This window comes from Schistocerca nitens, chromosome 11 (assembly GCF_023898315.1).
Source record: "Schistocerca nitens isolate TAMUIC-IGC-003100 chromosome 11, iqSchNite1.1, whole genome shotgun sequence".
Taxonomy (NCBI): Eukaryota; Metazoa; Arthropoda; class Insecta; order Orthoptera; family Acrididae; genus Schistocerca; species Schistocerca nitens.
The window spans coordinates 67,044,793-67,065,829 of record NC_064624.1 but is presented as its reverse complement, the minus strand read 5'-3'; the positions used below and the strand labels follow the sequence as shown (position 1 = coordinate 67,065,829).

General features: G+C 35.8%; 1 protein-coding gene across 7 annotated transcripts in view; it reads right to left on the bottom strand.

Moving 5' to 3' along the window:
* LOC126213198 (uncharacterized) overlaps positions 1-21,037 on the bottom strand; it is a 235,250-nt gene that overhangs the window by 62,595 nt on the left and 151,618 nt on the right. Inside the window, exon 8 of one of the 7 annotated variants that reach the window (XR_007541108.1) lies at positions 11,747-11,938. The exons of the other annotated variants lie outside the window; for them this stretch is intronic. The gene's annotated coding sequence lies outside the window, so the exon portion shown is untranslated. The remainder of the gene's footprint in view (positions 1-11,746; positions 11,939-21,037) is intronic. 7 annotated transcript variants of the gene reach the window in all.

The window sequence follows — 21,037 nt, the reverse complement described above, 5'->3', positions numbered from 1 at the left end:
GTTATGGGGCGATATTTAGCTGGGTTCGCTGTGTCTGCTTGATCTTTAGGTTTCAGATAAGTTATTCCATGTGTAAGTGTATCAGGGAATGTGTATGGGTCTGCAATGTAACTGTTAAATAATTTAGTTAGATGTGAATGTGTTGAGGTGAACTTCTTTAACCAGAAATTTGCTATTTTATCATTTCCAGCGGCTTTCCAATTGTGAGTAGAATTAATTGCTTGGGTGACTTCATGTTGCAAAATTATCACTTCAGGCATTTGTGGTATCATCTTGTATGTGTCTGTTTCTGCTTGTATCCACCGTGCATGCCTGTTATGTTGTACCGGGTTAGACCATATGTTGCTCCAGAAGTGTTCCATGTCTGTTATGTTTGGTGGATTGTTTATTTTAATGTGTGTGTTATCTATTGTCTGGTAAAATTTCTTTTGGTTTGTGTTGAATGTTTGGTTTTGTTTCCTTCTATTTTCACTTTTTTTGTATCTTCTGAGTCGTTTGGCTAATGCTTGTAATTTCTGCTTCTTTTCGTCTAATTGCTCTGTCGCTTCTTGTTGTGAGATTTTACCTAACCTTTTTCGTTTTTTTTTCCGAGATTTCATTTCTTATAAATTGTGTTAGCTGTCCTATGTCTTTTCTCAGTTTTTCTATTCTGATCTGTAGCCTGTGTTGCCATGCTGGTTTTGTGGGTTTCTTCTGTGTGTTGGTTGGTTCTGATCTCTGTCTAGTGTGTATATTTAGTGTAGTGAGTGCTCCTATATAAACCAGTAGTTGTAACTCTTCCATAGTTGTGTTTTCATTTATTTTGTTGTGTATGATTGTGTTGATAGTTTTTATTGTTGTTTCGACTTGCGGGTTATTTGGTGGTCTATGCAAGAATGGTCTTATGTCTGTATTTGTGTCTTTGTATTCTATATATGTCAGCTGAAATTTTTCTTCTATATCTAACATGTGTGTCACTTCGTGTTCTATTTGTGCTTGTTCTGGTGGCTGTCTTAAGATTTCGTTTTCCTCTGATTGTTTAATTGGTGCGTGTTGTTCTTTATTTGTTTGCTCTGGGATGTTTGAGTCCATTACTGTATTTTCTTCTTCTTCTGATTGCACATTATTTTGTTCCAGTATTTGTTGTACTTGTTGTTTGATGTTTTCTAATTCTGACTGGGGTATCCTGTTATTTTTCATTATTACACGGATCTGATCAGCTAGTCGTTGTTCTGTTAAAAATTTTAATTCTGGGTATCTGGTAATAAATGTTGTGTATACTTGTGATCTGTATCCAGTTGTGTTGGTTCCTAGGTTTGTTGCTTGGTAATAACAGAACATGAGGTGTCGATTAACTTCATCTGACCATCTCATCCTCTGTCTTTGTTTTCCTTCTAGGGTGGTTGCAGGAAGCATATCCTGCAAAACACCTCTATTTGGATTTAAATCATTTTCCAGTTGGCTAGCAGTGTCGTTACCATTGTGGGCGGGCATAGGGTTCAAGCGTCGTCCCCGACCATGACGGCGCTTGTCCGAGGCTTCTTTAGTTCTGTCCTGAACCAACTAATCACACTAAAGGGGGGTTAGCCCTATTAGTGGTTTGTTCTTTTCGTCGCCTTTTACGACTGGCAGAACATACCGGAGGCCTATTCTTTTCCCGGGCCTCCACGGGTTTTATTATTATTATTATTATTATTATTTCTTTACTTTCTCAGACTTTTTAGAAGTCTGGTTAAGAATGGAGTGACGCGGACCTTTATCAAGCGTCACTTCCTTTTTGCTGTACGGTACATGTTATATTGCATTTAGGAACTTTCGGGTAATTGAACATGTATCAATAATTACGGATTTCTGTAATTGTATATATATGTTTGGATGTAGCTGTATTGCATTGATGTATTGGTGGATATTGTGTGGTATGACTCCTGTAGTTGATAGTATAATTGGTATGATGTCAACTTTATCCTGATGCCACATGTCTTTGACTTCCTCAGCCAGTTGGATGTATTTTTCAATTTTTTCTCCAGTTTTCTTTTGTATATTTGTTGTATTGGGTATGGATATTTCGATTAATTGTGTTAATTTCTTCTTTTTATTGGTGAGTATGATGTCAGGTTTGTTATGTGGCGTTGTTTTATCTGTTATAATGGTTCTGTTCCAGTATAATTTGTATTCATCATTCTCCAGTACATTTTGTGGTGCATACTTGTATGTAGGAACGTGTTGTTTTATAAGTTTATGTTGTAAGGCAAGCTGTTGATGTATTATTTTTGCGACATTGTCATGTCTTCTGGGGTATTCTGTATTTGCTAGTATTGTACATCCGCTTGTGATGTGATCTACTGTTTCTATTTGTTGTTTACAAAGTCTGCATTTATCTGTTGTGGTATTGGGATCTTTAATAATATGCTTGCTGTAATACCTGGTGTTTATTGTTTGATCCTGTATTGCAATCATGAATCCTTCTGTCTCACTGTATATATTGCCTTTTCTTAGCCATGTGCTGGATGCGTCTTGATCGATGTGTGACTGTGTTAGATGATACGGGTGCTTGCCATGTAGTGTTTTCTTTTTCCAATTTACTTTCTTCGTATTTGTTGATGTTATGTGATCTAAAGGGTTGTAGAAGTGGTTATGAAGTTGCAGTGGTGTAGCCGATGTATTTATATGAGTGATTGCCTTGTGTATTTTGCTAGTTTCTGCTCGTTCTATAAAGAATTTTCTTAAATTGTCTACCTGTCCATAGTGTAGGTTTTTTATGTCGATAAATCCCCTTCCTCCTTCCTTTCTGCTTAATGTGAATCTTTCTGTTGCTGAATGTATGTGATGTATTCTATATTTGTGGCATTGTGATCGTGTAAGTGTATTGAGTGCTTCTAGGTCTGTGTTACTCCATTTCACTACTCCAAATGAGTAGGTCAATATTGGTATGGCATAAGTATTTATAGCTTTGGTCTTGTTTCTTGCTGTCAATTCTGTTTTCAGTATTTTTGTTAGTCTTTGTCTATATTTTTCTTTTAGTTCTTCTTTAATATTTGTATTATCTATTCCTATTTTTTGTCTGTATCCTAGATATTTATAGACATCTGTTTTTTCCATCGCTTCTATGCAGTCGCTGTGGTTAACCAATATGTAATCTTCTTGTTTAGTGTGTTTTCCCTTGACTATGCTATTTTTCTTACATTTGTCTGTTCCAAACGCCATACTTATATCATTGCTGAATACTTCTGTTATCTTTAGTAATTGGTTGAGTTGTTGATTTGTTGCTGCCAGTAGTTTTAGATCATCCATGTATAGCAAATGTGTGATTTTGTGTGGGTATGTTCCAGTAATATTGTATCCATAATTTGTATTATTTAGCATGTTGGATAGTGGGTTCATAGCAAGGCAGAACCAGAAAGGACTTAATGAGTCTCCTTGGTATATTCCACGCTTAATCTGTATTGGCTGTGATGTGATATTATCTGAATTTGTTTGGATATTAAGTGTGGTTTTCCAGTTTTTCATTACTATGTTTAGGAACTGTATCAATTTAGGATCTACTTTGTATATTTCCAATATTTGTAGTAACCATGAGTGGGGTACACTATCAAAAGCTTTTTGGTAATCAATGTATGCGTAGTGTAGAGACCTTTGTTTAGTTTTAGCTTGATATGTCACCTCTGCATCTATTATCAGTTGCTCTTTACATCCTCGTGCTCCTTTGCAGCAGCCTTTTTGCTCTTCATTTATAATTTTGTTCTGTGTTGTATGTGTCATTAATTTCTGTGTAATGACTGAAGTTAATATTTTGTAGATTGTTGGTAGGCATGTTATGGGGCGATATTTAGCTGGGTTTGCTGTGTCTGCTTGATCTTTAGGTTTCAGATAAGTTATTCCATGTGTAAGTGTATCAGGGAATATGTATGGGTCTGCAATGTAACTGTTAAATAATTTAGTTAGATGTGAATGTGTTGAGGTGAACTTCTTTAGCCAGAAATTTGCTATTTTATCATTTCCAGGGGCTTTCCAATTGTGCGTAGAATTAATTGCTCGGGTGACTTCATGTTGCAAAATTATCACTTCAGGCATTTGTGGTATCTGTGTCTTTGTATTGTATATATGTCAACTGAAATTTTTCTTCTATATCTAACATGTGTGTCACTTCGTGTTCTATTTGTGCTTGTGCTGGTGGCTGTCTTAAAATTTCATTTTCCTCTGATTGTTTAATTGATGCGTGTTGTTCTTTGTTTGTTTGCTCTGGGATGTTTGAGTCCATTACTGTATTTTCTTCTTCTTCTAGTTGCACATTATTTTGTTCCAGTATTTGTTGTACTTGTTGTTTGATGTTTTCTAATTCTGACTGGGGTATCCTGTTATTTTTGATTATTACACGAATCTGATCAGCTAGACGTTGTTCTGTTATAAATTTTAATTCTGGGTATCTGGTAATAAATGTTGTGTATACTTGTGATCTGTATCCAGTTGTGTTGGTTCCTAGGTTTGTTGCTTGGTAATAACAGAACATGAGGTGTCGATTAACTTCATCTGACCATCTCATCCTCTGTCTTTGTTTTCCTTCTAGGGTGGTTGCAGGAAGCATATCCTGCAAAACACATCTATTTGGATTTAAATCATTTTCCAGTTGGATAGCAGTGTCATTACCATTGTGGGCGGGCATAGGGTTCAAGCGCCGTCCCCGACCATGACGGCGCTTGTCCGAGGCTTCTTTAGTTCTGTCCTGAACCAAGTAATCACACTAAAAGGGGGGTTAGCCCTATTAGTGGTTTGTTCTTTTCGTCGCCTTTTACGACTGGCAGAACATACCGGAGGCCTATTCTTTTCCCGGGCCTCCACGGGGTATTATTATTATTATTATTATTATTATTATCACTATTATTACTATTATTCTTAATTATTGAAAGAATTAGAAATGGTAAATTAAATATGAGTTAAGCGAAAATTTTTCTCTTAAAATGTTAACATGAAAATACTGAAATAACTTTATAATGTAGTACCTTGGCAGTAAAAAAAGTTATTACATCACATATGCACTTGTAAAGTTATTAAGTTTGACCTTGTGATGTATAGTAGTTCAGTGAGAAGAAATGCATTAGGAGTGTTGAAAAATGATGGCATACATGTACAGTCCTTCCTAAAGCCTAGAAAAAAATTTTGTAAACTCATATATCATACAGCTTAAACTGAAACTCTGCCAACAATAAGATCAAGGTGCAATGAGCAGAAGTCAACTGAAACATAATCGTTTGTAATACTGTCAGTTTAAAATGCACAGGAATTTCTACTCTATTAACATTCTAAATAACAGAAGGTACTTGTTAGGAATGTTACTTAAAATAACATTTGTAGATAATTAATACTGACTTGCTAAAATACAATTATATTTAAACCTTGCACGAGTCAGCCAAGGTAGAATAAATGATAGTATGTACTAACAAAATGAAAATGGTAGGGGAAATAATAAAAGTGAAATATATGAATGATTACGTTGAAGACTGAAAAATGTATACATTTAACAACAGGGACTAGAGACTTCACACCAATGTGAGGATTAAATAACTGTGGTACAAGCAGATGTGTACAATTATAAAACTTTTAATAGAGCAGTTCTTGTACGTATTTTTTCGTTTACTTCGAATCTGAAGAAAATTATCAAACATGATTATGGAATGATAACCATTAAACATGAATTTTCCAAAAGTAATGAACAAGTTAACAACCTGCTCTGAACAATCAGCTGTAATTAATGCAAGGTCTGTAATGATTTTCAGACCATGTAGCAAAATCCAGTAAACAAGAAATTGGTGTTAAAATTGATACAGAAAATTTAAAAACTGTAAAGGTTAGTTGAGAGGGAAGAGATATAAGTGCAAATTCTCAAGCAAATATATTGATAATAGACCAAAATAAAGGTGATATTAATGTTGAGATTGTCCATTACAAAATCAGAAATGTAGGCAAATCAGGGAGCCTGAGCTCGACTTCAGTTTGGGAACAGAAACTAACAGTATCAAAAATCTGAAAACTTTAATGTGTCTTATGTAGTTAGTAAAAACGAGAAAACAGTTGATTATAAAATGATTCTGTAGTGGCTAATGAGGGTAAAGTATCAGATGCTGAAGAAGATATAAAATATTTTCTTTTTCTGAATGATGAATTTTTGTCTCAGAAAAATGAAAATGTGTATCAGAGTTGTCAGCAGTAGATAAGTTTTCAGTATTTAGGGCAAAACGTTATTCTAAATCAATTGCCTGTACAAATTGAATCTGGCAAAAATTATCTGACTTTTGTAAACCACTTCAGCCTGACTGGTAGGAGAAATACCTAAATGAATTTTGAAACCAGTTCAAAATTAGCTGGAAAAAGATCTGTGGTAATGTAGTAAATGATGTTCATTTATAAACATATAAATTTGTGTGTGATAGAAACACAACACTGATGTATAAAAAAATCTGCCAATAAGGAAGAATTGAAACACTCTTTCCTCATTTCACTTTTGGTAATGAACTGTTTGATCTTGCTATGTTGCATTGTGTGTATGGATTATGCTTTGCTATGATGACGTGATAATCATTTGATATTTCAGTCTATATTATACTATTATTTATGCTGTGTTATGACTACTTGATAATTATTTGATGGATTTACTACTGATATTGTACTAGGATTGATTGATGACTTGATGTTATGCCTTTTCCTAAGAAATAGTTTGTATTATACTTGCTTCACTTATGAATTATGTTTCATTAATATGAGTTGTTGATATGATGACAATGCTGTGTTCCGTAGTATGATACAAACTATTCTGTGTTTATTTGGTAGTTACTTGGCAATTCCATTAACATGTCAAGGATTTTACTACACAAACGCACAGGCTAACATTCTCACTTTGCATCTCGTGTGTGTGCGAATGCAGCCCTGAGTTGTGCGGCACTATGTTCCATTTTTGTTCTCCAAATACATTATTCTTCATGTTTTCTGTTCATCTGTTACAGTAATACCTTTCCATCATTCCTCTCTTCTCTTTGGCAAGAGGTTGTGGTAATGAAATGAAATTATTATAATTTTACTGTGACTGGACATATCCTAAGATATGGATACATATTTTGCTTATCTTGTGAAATTAAATGTCATTTAGAAAATGAAACCACATTTTGTGCTTACTTAAACATTATGTTTGTAATTCATTTGACATAACTTTCATTATGATTGATTTTGGAAGGGATGAACAAGGTTTTTGTTACTTTTTTGAACAACATTAAATAATTACTGTGTTTTCACAAGATTACAATTACAGTAAAATCATTTAATAGGAAGTTAGGTCTGTTGTTTCTACAGTCTATGATTAATGATTACAGTTATGGACCAAAATAAGAGGGTGTTAAATTTTGTGTTAATGACAGATCAGGATGGAATAATGTTATACAGAACAGCTTGCCCTAAATACCCCATTTCAGCCTTGATGTAACTGTTAATCACTTGAAGATTAGGAAAGTTGTGTGTGAACTGAAGCCATGTAAAGTTACTAAAAATCTTTTGAGAAGTAATGTTTGCATCTGTCATGTTGAGAAATTGTACCAGTTATGATGTTAAAAATGTTTATCAGTTATGAAGTTATATTGAAATGGATACTGATTTGGTGTATTCACAATGTTCCTGGTATATGAGAGGTAACCGTCAGTTCCAGTATTGAGGATTATTATGAAGTAGTAATTGTTATAAAATGAAATGATTATCATGAGCCAGCCACTGTGGCCGAGTGGTTCTAGACATGTAAGTCCGGAACCGCGCTGCTGCTATGGTTGCAGGTTCGAATCCTGCTGCAGGCATGGATGTGTGTGTTGTCCTTAGGTTAGTTAGGTTTAAGTAGTTGTAAGTCTAGGGGAATGATGACCTCAGATGTTAAGTCCCATAGTGCTTAGAGACATTTGAACCATTTAATTATCATAACTTGTTGACATTTTACATGGACAATGATGATGATTGTGATTTTTGAGGAAGATTGTGAGATGATGTGAACAGGATAAGGTCGGTAATGCAACACACACTTTTCTTAGCCAATTTTGGTTTAAAAATGCAGAATTTGTTGTGGTACATCTAAGGAATATTCCCACTTCAGCCCCTTCAGTTTCATGAGGGTGTCAAAAACGACTTTATTTTTGTGCAAACCCACAACATTGCACAGATATTCACAAGCAGCTAGAGTATGTCTACAGAGACCTGCCAGTGAATAGAACATGGAGAGTTGTTGGCTGAGGTATTTGTCATCATCCCAACAAGGTCACTGAAACCTGTCTGATCTTCCATGTGCCAGCCAGCTGTACATAGCTATGACTCCTGCAATGTTGGAACATGTGGACAGACTCACTCACTCAAGGTAATCAGTGAATCACAGTCAAACACCGCACTGCACAACTGGACATTACTGTTGGCAGCTCTGAGATATTTGTCCACCAAAGATGTGTGCCCATTTTGTTCCTCGCTGCCTAACAGAAGAGCATAATGAGCAATGAAGGACCATCTGCGTGGAATTGCTTGTGCATTATGAGGCTGTTTGTGACAACTGTTTGTCAAACAACATCACAGGCAATGAAACACTGGGTCATTACTTTGAACTGGAAACAAAGCCGCAATCCATGGAGTGCCATCACATCATCTCTCCCCTGAAAAAAATCTTCACCCTCAGCTGCTCAGCTGTTAAAGTCATGTTGATGATCTTCTAGGACTGTGAAGGGGTTATTCTGTTTGATATCTCCCTTCATGGTGCAGTGATCAACTCTGAAGAGGATTGTGCTACTCTCAGGAAATTGAAGAAATGAATTCAATGTGTTTGTCTTCCCAAAAAGACAAACAAACTTGGAATTTTCCATGACAATTCAAGGCCTCACATAAGTCTGTGCACCTGAGAGAAGCTCACAAAACTTCAGTGGACCATTCTTCCTCATACATCCTACAGACTGGATCTCGCACCTTCAGAGTTCCATGTGTTTGGCCTACTGAAGGATGCACCCTGCTGGAAGCAGGACATGAATGACAATGAGATTATTGATGCAGAAGGATGTTGGCTCTGACATCAACCTGTAGAGTGTTACCATGTGGGCACACAGGCTCTCCCAATAACGTGGCATAAGACCATTGGATTGATGGAGATCATGTTAAAAAACAGGATTTTGTAGCCAAAAGAGCAGAGAAATATATGGTGTATTACAATCCAGAATAAAACCAACCTGCTTTCAGAAAAAAAACTGTTACATAAATATTGAACACTCCTTGTATTTTAATGTAGTCCGAGACATAACATAGAACATATGGTTAGGGATTATCTGACATGAAATATTGTGGATTATCTTCACTGAGTCATGTAGCATGTATTTAAAGAAAAAAAAACATGTATAATTTATGTGGATAATGCAAAGAGTGCAAGTGGAAAGTGCTTTACATGATGTGTCACACAAATCAAAAACCAATGTATTTCTTTTAGAACAGAACTAATTTGTAACCAAAAACTGAGAAAGTATTATGATGCAACAGAGTTATGTTGTCCACATCACCACTACAAAAAGTAATGAGACAATTAGAAATTAAATAATTTATTAAGAATATTCAAAGTGCCATTCCAGGAAAATGACGCATTTTAAAATCCAATATGAAAGTTTCTGTCCAAAATGTTAGTAATACAGACGCACTGTATTTTATTTATGATATTATAAGCACTGAAATACAACAGCAATATCTGATATAGTTGAACTGAAGTCAAGAAACACTATCTCTACTTTCTTTTACATTTTTTACATGGTAAAGAAATTAAATTAAAGAAAAAATCTCACACCCTTGACTTGCATTTGTTACACAACTCCAGTCTTGGGATCAGATATTGCAATGTTTACTATACAACTCCTTGTGCTGTTCAGGAAGAAATGGCACATCATCAAACTGTCTTCTTTGCAACTGATTAACATGACTGGCCCTTTGATGACATATGGCATGGCATAAATTTGCTGTGGTCTTTCCTTTTTTAAATATATTATCACTTTTGCGCCCTTCTCTTTCAGAGTAAGAAATTTCAATAGCTATATGACATGGATACGTATTAGACAGTTTGATCATACTGCATTTGGAGATCTTACACACATGTATTCACAACAGTGTTTCAGCATTATCTTTAAAATCAAGGAAGTCAGTTGTCTTTAGTGGAATTACATGGAGAGGATTCATAACATTAGTTGACAGAATTTCGGAAGTAAGCACTCCTTGGCATGGTAAGGACCATACACTTCTTATATGACTGTTTGAAATACTTTCTCCATGATTTGACACTTGGAAGAAGTTTAGGGATAAGAAAAAGAGTACTGACAAGGGAACCTCCCCATCGCACCCCCCTCAGATTTAGTAACAAGTTGGCACAGTGGATAGACCTTGAAAAACTGAACACACATCAATCGAGAAAACAGGAAGAAGTTGTGTGGAACTACGAAAAAAATAAGCAAAATATACAAACTGAGTAGTCCAGGCGCAAGATAGGTAACGTCAAGGCAAATATGTGCTCAGGACCGCCGTAGTCGCGTGGTTAGCGAGAGCAGCTGCGGAATGAGAGATCCTTGGATCAAGTCTTCCTTCGAGTGATAAGTTTTATTTTTTATTTTCAGACAATTATTATCTGCCCGTCCGTCAGTCCAATGCGAGGTAACTGCGCCGTAGTGTGGGGACGTTACACCTAAACGGAGAAATTCGAAAACGTTAAAAACATATGTTTTGACAGAGCACAGGGAAAACTGTGCGACTGTGAAACTGTTGCATTCATTTGTTGTAGTTTATGTGAAAAACTCTTGTGTTTGCATCACTTTTTGGGAGTGATTATCACATTCACAAGAAAACCTAAATCGGGCAAGGTAGAAGAATCTTTTTACCCATTCGCCAAGTGTACAAGTTAGGTGGGTCAACAACATATTCCTGTTATGTGACGCACATGGCATCACCAGTGTCGTACAGAATGTATCAGACCTGTTTTCCCGTGCAGGAATCGGTGGACCTATGACCTTGCGATCAAATGTTTTCGGTTCCCATTGGAGAGGTACGTCCTTTCGTCTACTAATCGCATGGTTTTGTGGTGCGGTCACAAAACACAGACACTAAACTGATTTCGGTGAACAGAGACGTCAATGAACGAATGGACAGATCATAACTTTGCGAAAATAAAAAAAGTAAACTTTTCACTCGAGGGAAGATTTGAACCAAGGACTTCTCATTCCGCAGCTGCACATGCTAACCATGGGACCACGGCACTCCTGGGCTTATAGTATCCTTGATGTTGCCTATCTTGCACATTGACTACTCAGTTTATATATTTTGCTTATTTTTTTCACAGTTCCACACAACTTCTTCCTGTTTTCTCAATTGATCTGTGTTCAGTTTTTCAAGGCCTATGCTCTGTGGCAACTGACTAAATCTGAGGGGGGTGCAATGGAGAGGTTCCCTTGTGAGATCAGAATAACACAGAAAACACTGCCAAGGTGAAATGAAACAGAGTATCTGTAGAACTGCTAGTTTTGTGCTAAGGAGTAGTAATGAGAGTTTTAAACCAATAACTTAACAATTATAAATATGTGAAATAACAAATTAATTATGACTAAAGGAGTAGTTATTGATGAGATGATGTTGAATGTATCTGACCACATGATGATTATGTAGAAACATGGACTGACAGATAAAGATGTTAAATGTAGACCTAATGAATAATTAAGTACAGTTGTTTGGGTCTCTCTCTTACTGGAATAATATGGAAAACTGTGAATGCCATTAATACTGGATCCACCAACAGGATATTTTTGTCCCCTGGCACAATTGTAACCCATCTCCCTCCTCTAAGTGTTTTGGAGGTGCGTGAGATTTCATGAGATTTAATATTTCTTGCCTTAGTCCAACTTGAATTAAAAATCAAAATTTCCAGTTGCAGAGGTTTCTAGAAAAAAAAGAAATATCTAGAATTACCAGAGTGACATTTTTGTCTCACTGAATAAAATAGGTGGTGCTAACTGCTACACATTGCTGGCATTCTTTATTTGGTCTGCTGCTACAATGCAGATCTAAAACTTCAAGTGTGACATCTGTGATGGAATAAAACTTCATATAAATAGAGTGGATTAAAACTTCATATTAAACATAACATAAAGGCACTGTGAAGTATTGAGCATCAGTTATTGTCAGTTTCTTGGATGAGCAGATGTTAGTACTGATAAATAATTTTGAAGAAGTTGGATCTCAAGAAAAGTATGTAGAAGTATTTCAATCAATTCTGATTATGATGTAAAACTAAATACAACAGGGAGCTTGAATGAAATGGAGGGCAGCAATATACACCAAAATAATTTACCATTACAATTTTTACTTTGATATGTGATGGCTAGGTAAATATTGTGTACCATTATAAAAGCAATTATAAAGAACACTGAAACTCAGTATAGTCTTAACTACCAGAACATTTTTGTTAATACATTATGTGATGAATGCCTTTGTAAATGCTGACTGAGTGAGTACATAACTGACTATTAAAGTTAATATCTGTTAAAGAGAAAAAAAATCCCTAAAATAAAAAGGCTAAGAAGAAGCTGTAAACATAGCAACTAGAGATGGGATATTTTTGTCCTAAGAGTGGTTTTAGAGGGTTTGAAAAATCCAGCAGTTCCTGTGTTAAATAATTTGGATAATGTGGTTACTCGTTTGTAAACCAACACACTTTTTCAACATAATTTTCATTTAATATTCGAGATTCGTCTTGATCTGAAAGTATAATTCATTACCACGTCAATTTCTAAATTCACTGCATTACAGTATGCCAATTTTGAACAAGTACTATGTACTTGCACTGATTTTGATATGTACCTTTGACAGCTTTTTCAATTTCATTATTACTTACTGCACATACGTAAGAAGTCTACTAACTATGCGCTCTATGTAGAAGAAATAAATGAATTATCTGTAACTGTAAATGTTAATGAATAGTTTCAATGAGACAGATGGAGGTCATTGACTCTCACAACAATTATCTTTAACACTTTTACAAATGAGTCTACCTTAAAACCATTTTAAGATATATAATGTAGATGGCAATAAAAACAACAGCTATGCTTGTAAAGCTCAATAAGGAAAGTTATGCATTACATTTACATGTTGTTACACATATTTATGAAGTTAGGAAACATTTAACACTATTTGTATAAATCTGTCAATGAACTGAAAGAATATTTGAGGTGAGATGGACACAATGTCTTGCCAAGAGCACGAACAGATACAGAACAGAAGGTTTTTGCATGAAGATGAATAACTGATGACAGACTACAAGCTTTAAATGTGTGAAAAGATGAGATTTTTTATGCTTTATTTGGTATGATTATTGTGAACTGAGTGTGTGGCAGATTATGAACAGTTAAGTATTACAAATACATTGAAAAGTATTTTGTCTTACTGTTCAAGTTTATGGTGATGATGAAGTTCTGATTATGCAAGCAATATGACATTTTTGTTGTTGATGATGATGATGATGATGATTATCATGATATGTTGAGACAATTAAGAATAAAGGAAAGACAAACTTGAAATTTATGGAATTGTTATTAATATGTAAGATTTGTGGAAGAACAGACTTAAGTGAAAACACGATCCCTGGAATAGATGAGATTCTGTCCAAATTACCGATATCATGGGAGAGCTAGCCATGATTCAACTAGTCCATCTGGTGCGTAAGATATAGAAGACAGGTGAAATAACCTCAGACTCACAGAATAATGTAATAACTCCAATTCCAAAGAAAGCAAGTGCAGACAGGTGTGAATAACATAGAAATATTGTTTTAATGACACATGGTTGCAAAATATTAACACAAACTATTCACCTATGAATGACAAAACTAGACAAGCCAACATTAAGGATCAGTTTGGGTACTGGAAAAATATTGTAACACACAAGGCATTACTGATTCTGCTACTTACCTTTGAGGATCAGCTAAGGAAAAGCAAAACTACAGTTACAGCTTTTATAGATTTAAAGAAAGCTTTTCACAAGTCAACTGGAATACATGCTTTGAAATTCTGAAAGTAGTAGGGGTAAAATACAGGGAGCAAAATCTTAGATACACCTTGTATAAAAACCACACAGCAGTCTTAAGAGCTGAGGGATATGAAAGGGAAGCAGTGGCCGAGAAGGGAGTGAGACAGGCTTGTAGTCTATCCACAGTGTTACTCAATCTGTATACTGAGGAAGCTGTAAAGGGAAACAAAGAAAAATTTGGAGAAGGAGTTAAAGTTTAGGGAGAACAAATAAAACTTTGAACCTTACTGATGATATTCTAATTCTGTGAGAGGCTGCAAAGGACTTTGAAGAACAGCTGATCAGAATGGACGGTGTCTTGACAGGAGGATATAAGGTGAACGTTAACAAAAGTAAAGCAAATGTAAAGGAGTGTATTCAAATTAAATGGGGCAATATTGAGGGAATTAGGGTAGGAAATGATGTACTAAAAGTAGTAGGTGCATTCTGCTATTTGTTCAGCAAAATAGCTAATGATGCCTGAAGTACAGATGATATAAAATGTAGACTCGCAGTGGCACGAAACATCTAAAATAGATTTAAGTATTAAGATGTCTTTTCTGAAGGCATTTGTCTGGAGTGCAGTCATGTATGAAAGGGAAATGTAGACGATAAAAAGTTCAGACAAGAAGAGAACAGATGGTTTTTGAACTGTGGTGCTACAGACAGAAGAATTCTGAAGATTAGGTGGGTAAATAATGTGACTAGTGATGATGTATAGAACAGAACTAGAGAGAAAACAAGGATAGGTTAATAGGGCAAATTCTGAGACATCAAGGTCACCGATTTAGTACCACAGGTCAGTGTAGAGGATGACCATGAGATGGATACAGTAACCAGCATGTAGGTTGCACTAGTTGTTCAGAGATGAAGACTGCTTGCACACAATACAGTAACATGTAGTGCTGCATAAAATCAGTCAGTGGACTAAAAACCACAAAAACAATAGTACTGATGAAAGTAAGTAAAAGCTGTGAGGATTTTACATAGCCAATCCTAGAGCAAGAAACTAATGTAGGAGTACTAATGCCATCTATAAATAATTTATGTGGGTGGTTACACTACACTCATAAGTAATTCAAGCTAATGAAATTTGTCAAGGAAATTAATACATCTTACACTGAAACTGGAGCAAAAACTAAATCAAGATGGAATGAATGATGGGAGTTAAGTGAAACATGATAATTTTTAATAATATCAGTTTAAAATTCAAGTACACTTTTAACCACTTCCTCTTACTTGTAGTCAACATGTTACAAAATATTTCCAAAGAAATCACACAGAAGCAATTTGTGAGGTTCACTGTATTAAAGCCTAATACTGCAAGTGGTAGAACAGAAGTATGGTTAGAACTTGAGAAAGCTGAATTAATCACATCCAGATTTGAACACTACCTTTAATTTAGCCTTCAATGCTTGTGAATACAGCCTAGGAATGCAACTACTTAGTGGAGAAAGAGAATGAAGAACACAAAATAAAAATTATCAACTACAGATGCAGAATCCCAATAAACAAAAAGCAGACGTATGTGGTGACAGGAAAAAGGAGTGTTGGCAGCAGTGTTACCTAACATAGGTCTAGTCTATCTGGGTTGACGGAAATCAATTTTAGCATCTTACCACAGTGTTCTACAATTTCTATTGATACACAATTTGAGTCATGGACAGTACCATTTCAGGAATTGGGTTATGAGTTAAAATTCATAGCATGTAAACAAAACCTAATAATTCATGAGCTGCAACACTTAATAAGACGTTTAGAGAACCAAAAATGAGACCAACAACTAATAAAAATAAATCTATGTCTGTGCACAATTAAGAAAGTTATTGGCAGTGAAGTAACTGAAAGAATTGTGAAGATTTATTTCATTATCATTTGCACTTTCAAGTGCATCAAAAGCAATCATAGAAGGCAATTTATGAGTAAGGTACATACAGAACCCATGCTGAATCACAATTGGGAAATACTATTAATTCCATGCTACTGACTTTCCTCCAACTATGCAGGGTAGGTTATGAAAGAATTAAACAATTTGTGCTAGGCATATTGCTACATCAGACACTAGTGTGTTGAGTCAACTGTTGTATACATTTGAAGATGTCATTAACATCATTTCATGTTGAATCTATAGGGCACACCCTAGTATGGTCGGTTGGTTGTTTGGGGAAGCAGACCAGACAGCGAGGTCATCGGTCTCATTGAATTAGGGAAGGATGGGGAAGGAAGTCGGTCGTGCCCTTTCAAAGGAACCATCCCGGCAATTGCCTGGAGTGATTTAGGGAAATCACAGAAAACCTAAATCAGGATGGCCGGACGTGGTATTGAACCATCGTCCTCCCGAATGCGAGTCCAGTGTCTAACCACTGCGCCACCTCGCTACACCCTAGTATAGACATCACTCCAGAGAGAGGCAGATACCTTGATCAGAAGAATTCTGATGAATTTTCCAGCTGGGAGAGAAACATGGAAGGCCTAGATAGAAAAAATGGAACATCCACTCATAGAAATAGCTAGTTCCTAGAAAGCACAGTATGACAAACTTATGCACTGCATGCTGTATAAGGTAGAAGGCCTTATAGTGGTCATAAACCACAGATAATCAGCAGCAGCAAACTACAAAATAAAGACATTCCTTCTTGTTTTCAAGGGTCTATGTAGGATAATTGAAACAAAACACCCAGATACAATGGAACTGAAAAACGTTAAGAATGGAAGGAAACAGATGAGAACACAAAAATATTGCATAGGAGATGAGTCAACACAGGGAAAGCATGAAGATCACAACAAAGACAGGATATCACTACTTCTATACTTTGCATTTCTTTTAGTACCAAAAATCCTTGTTCTTAATTTCTAAAATTAAAAGATCCACAACTACATTTGCTCTTCCATGAGCAAAAGAAAAATCATCGATATTATTGAACAAAGTATGTTCTTGTTACTTCGACTGTCTTGTACATGTGGCAATTTCTGTAAATCCAATACTTTAGTATGAAATATGAACAGGTATGTAAACTCTAATCAGTTATTATTCTCTACTTTTTGTATAAATGAGGGACATTCAAAACGACTGTAATCTCTACGAATGGGTAGGCGTAACTGTGAAAGAAAGTATGTGACTGGCTCAAACACTGTCATTTCTTGGAATACATAGGCCAAAGGAGAGAAAAACAGCAATTTGTTTTCAAACAGTTCATTTTTAACTAGGACTTCATATTCAGATCTACAAGGAGAACTCAATTTATTACTCATTTGTGAGTTTGAGGATTTTCAGATATTCTATAGAAGATTATTTTAAACATTTTACTAGGGAGTTCTAAGGGTACTGGTACAACTTGCATGAAGTTACAGTTGAACTGAACCCTTACTCAACTCAGCTCAACTTTTGCAGCAGAATGCACTTGCATGCCAGAATTCTAGTAGCACTTATAGGTTCATTTTTTTGTAAACACACAGTTCTGATTTATTGGGACAGGGAGGGACAGGGAAAGCAGCCATCTGAATCTAGTGTTGATAGTGAGAGAGGTAAAAAAGATGGGCCTAGAGTGGGGGGTTATGCAAAAGATGAAGAAATCATATTTCTCTAAAATAGATTACCATGGTTAAGAATAATTTTAAAGCAATTATTGTTTTACAATTGAAATCAAACTAACCACAAAATACAGCAACAGTTAATTGCACTTTTTAGTGAGTGAACTAGGTGGTAGGGAATTCATTTGCTATTTTTTGTAAAACAGCAAACACTATTATCAATGCAGATCATTTCATTTCAGAGCACCCATTAATTTAGATCATTTACCACTGGAGAAACTCAACTATTAAGCATACTAAGGGGGCCACATATAAATATCAAGAACACAACTGGACAAAATGCAGGAGATATCAATTTCCTTCTATTACAACAGACCTTTTTTGGTATCTGATCTCAGATTTTGAGAGCCAAATTTTAGTCAAACATTCATTAAAATAAAATGTGGTACTACAAAATCAACAGTGAAGTGAAAGTTAAAATGTAGGAATTCCATCTTCAAATGCCTTTCTGAAGAAAAATTCAGCAATGTTATTATTATACAAGTACGAGGTATTAAAGAAGAGCAAACCTACATTTATAGCATTTGTAGACTTAGAGATAGCTTTTGACAATGTTGACTGGAATACTCCCTTTCATAATTTAAAGGTGGCATGAGTAAAATACAAGGAGAGAAAGGCTATGTATTATTTGTACAGAAACCAGATGGCAGTTACGAGAGTCAAGGAGCATGAAAGGGAAGCAGTGGTTAAGAAGGGAGTGAGACGGTGTTGTAGCCTATCTCCAGTGTAATTAAACCTGTATATTGAGCAAACAGTTAAAGGAAACAAAAGAAAAATTTTGATTAGGAATTAAAACTCATGGAGAAACTTTTAGGTCTGCCGATGACATTGTAATTCTGTCAGACACAGCAAAGTATTTAGAAGAGCAGTTGACTGGAATGGACAGTGTTTTGAAAGGAGGATATGAGATTAACATCAACAAAAGTAAAATGAGGCTAATGTAATGTAGTCGAAATAAATCAGGTGATGAGGGAATTAGATCAGGAAATGAGACACTTAAAATAGTTGATGAGTTTTTCTATTTTGGAAGCAAAATTACTGATGATGGTCAAAGAAGAGAGGATATAAAATGTAACTGGCAATAGGAAGAAAAGCGGTTCTCAACAATAGCCATATATGGGAGTGAAACATGGACAATAAACAGCTTAGACAAGAAGAGAATAGAAGCTTTTGAAATGCAGTGCTACAGAGGAATGCTGAAGATTGGATGGGTAGATCACATAACTAATGAGGTGGTACTGAATAGAATTGGGGAGAAGAGAATTTGTGGTACAACCTGACTACAAAAAGGGTTCGGTTAGTAGGACACATTCTGAGGCATCATGGGATTACCAATTTAGTACCAGAGGAAAGTGTGGGGGGTAAAAATCATAGAGGGAGAGCAAGAGATGAATAGAGCAAGCAGATTCAGAATGATGAAGGATGCAGTAATCACTGAGATGAAGATACTTGCACAGGACAGAGTAGCATGGAGATTTGTATCAAACCAGTCTTTGGACTGACGACCACAACAACATGTTATATCTGTTGAAAATAAAAGGATGGATTTATGGAGTTAAAGGGACCAAACTACAAAGTCATTAGTCCATTAATTCTTTCTGTGTCAATCCAGGAATAGTCCCAAGAGAGGAAGAACACAAAAGACAAATCCCAAAGGACTCAATTGCATCTGTTAATCAAAAAAAAACAAGAAAGAGAAGCAAGCAGAAGTGAGGGAAGGGATGAACGTGTGAGAGTTCCCCCTCTCCAGAAAGCAGCTGGTGGCCCCTGGGACATATGTGACTGGAGAGACACTCTCTGCACCCAACTGGTGCTTCCAGACCCTCCATTACCACATGAAAACTAGCTACAAGGACAAGATAAAATCTCAGGCAAGAAATCAATAATGACAAGTCTGTCAGCCATCAGTAGATGTAAAAGAATAACAAGAATTTAAAAGGTGGGAAGGGGTGGAGCCAGGATGGACCATCGAGTGAGGGCAGCTATGGCACTATGTTTCCGAGCAAGTGATGGGGCACTTTTCTAATCTCTCATGCAGCTGACAAGGCTAATGTGCTCTATGTTGTAGGGAAGAGTGAAAACCAGTTTCACAGGTAAAGCATAAAACCAAATCAGCCACTCTGGCATCAACAATGCTATTTTTGAGTTTTATGTTTATTTTTTCTTGGTAAATGTAAGTTGAGTCTACCTCTTGTTGCATAGTCATGGGCAGAGCTGTTTGTGCAGTAATTACCAATGTTATTTTTGATGTGTATAACTGACTGGTAAATGTATTCACATGGAGCAGTTAAAATCCCCAGTGTTTTGAACGGATCTTTACAATGAGCTCGACTAGTATTTTTGGTTATTATTCTTATGGCTCTTTCCTGGAGTTTGAAAACTGTGTTCATGTTTTGTGCATTTGTTCCCCAAAAAAGAATGCCGTAGCTAAGACCTGAGTGTACATATGAATAATATGTAACTAAAAGACACCGCATGTTACACACTGATGATAGGATTCTAAGGGCATAACATGCTGATGACATTCTGTTTGCAAGTACCTTTGTGTGTTCATACCACTTCAACTGAGAATCAATATACATTCCTAGAAATTTTGCATTCGTTACACAGTCTATAGAGGTGCCACCTACATTTAATTTAACACTGACTGTTTCCTCGTCAAACTGAAAGTCATGGCATTGGTTTTCTTTATATTCAGTATCACTTTATTGCTTATTGACCAATCATAAACTTCCTTGAGAGTTTTATTTGCTTTCTCAGCAAGGAGTTCTCTTGTTTTCTCAGTGACTATAATATTGCTGTCATCAGCGAAGAGAATTTTTCCACCATGAGTAGCACTAGTGGGAAAGTCATTGATATATCTTGGTCCTAATATGCTACCTTGTGCAACCCCTATATTAATGTATTTTGATTCTGATAAGTGTTTAATAAATGTTTGAAACTATTTGAAGTATGTGTTATCTCCACTGTTTGTACCCTATCTGCTAGGTACGATCGAAACCAGTCCTTAGCTACCCTCTCGTATTCCTAATGCTTCTTATTTGTTTAATAGAATCTTGTGGTCAACTGTATCAAAGGCCTTAGAAAGATCCAAAAATATGCCTGTGACACACTCGTCTTTATCAAGAGCACCTAGTACAACTTTTGTGAATTCTACTATGGTTCACTCCGTATTTTTGCCACTTCAGAAACCAAAATGTGATTCGCTTAAAAGATTGTATTTATTCAGGTAATTCATTAACCTGTCTTTCATAATTGCTTCTATTATTTTTGAGAATGCTGTCAGCAGGGAAATGGGCTGGTAATTTTCTATGTCTTCTGCATTACCTTTCTTAAGCAAAGGTACAACTCTTGCCTGTTTTAACTGCTCTGGCAATGTCCCTGA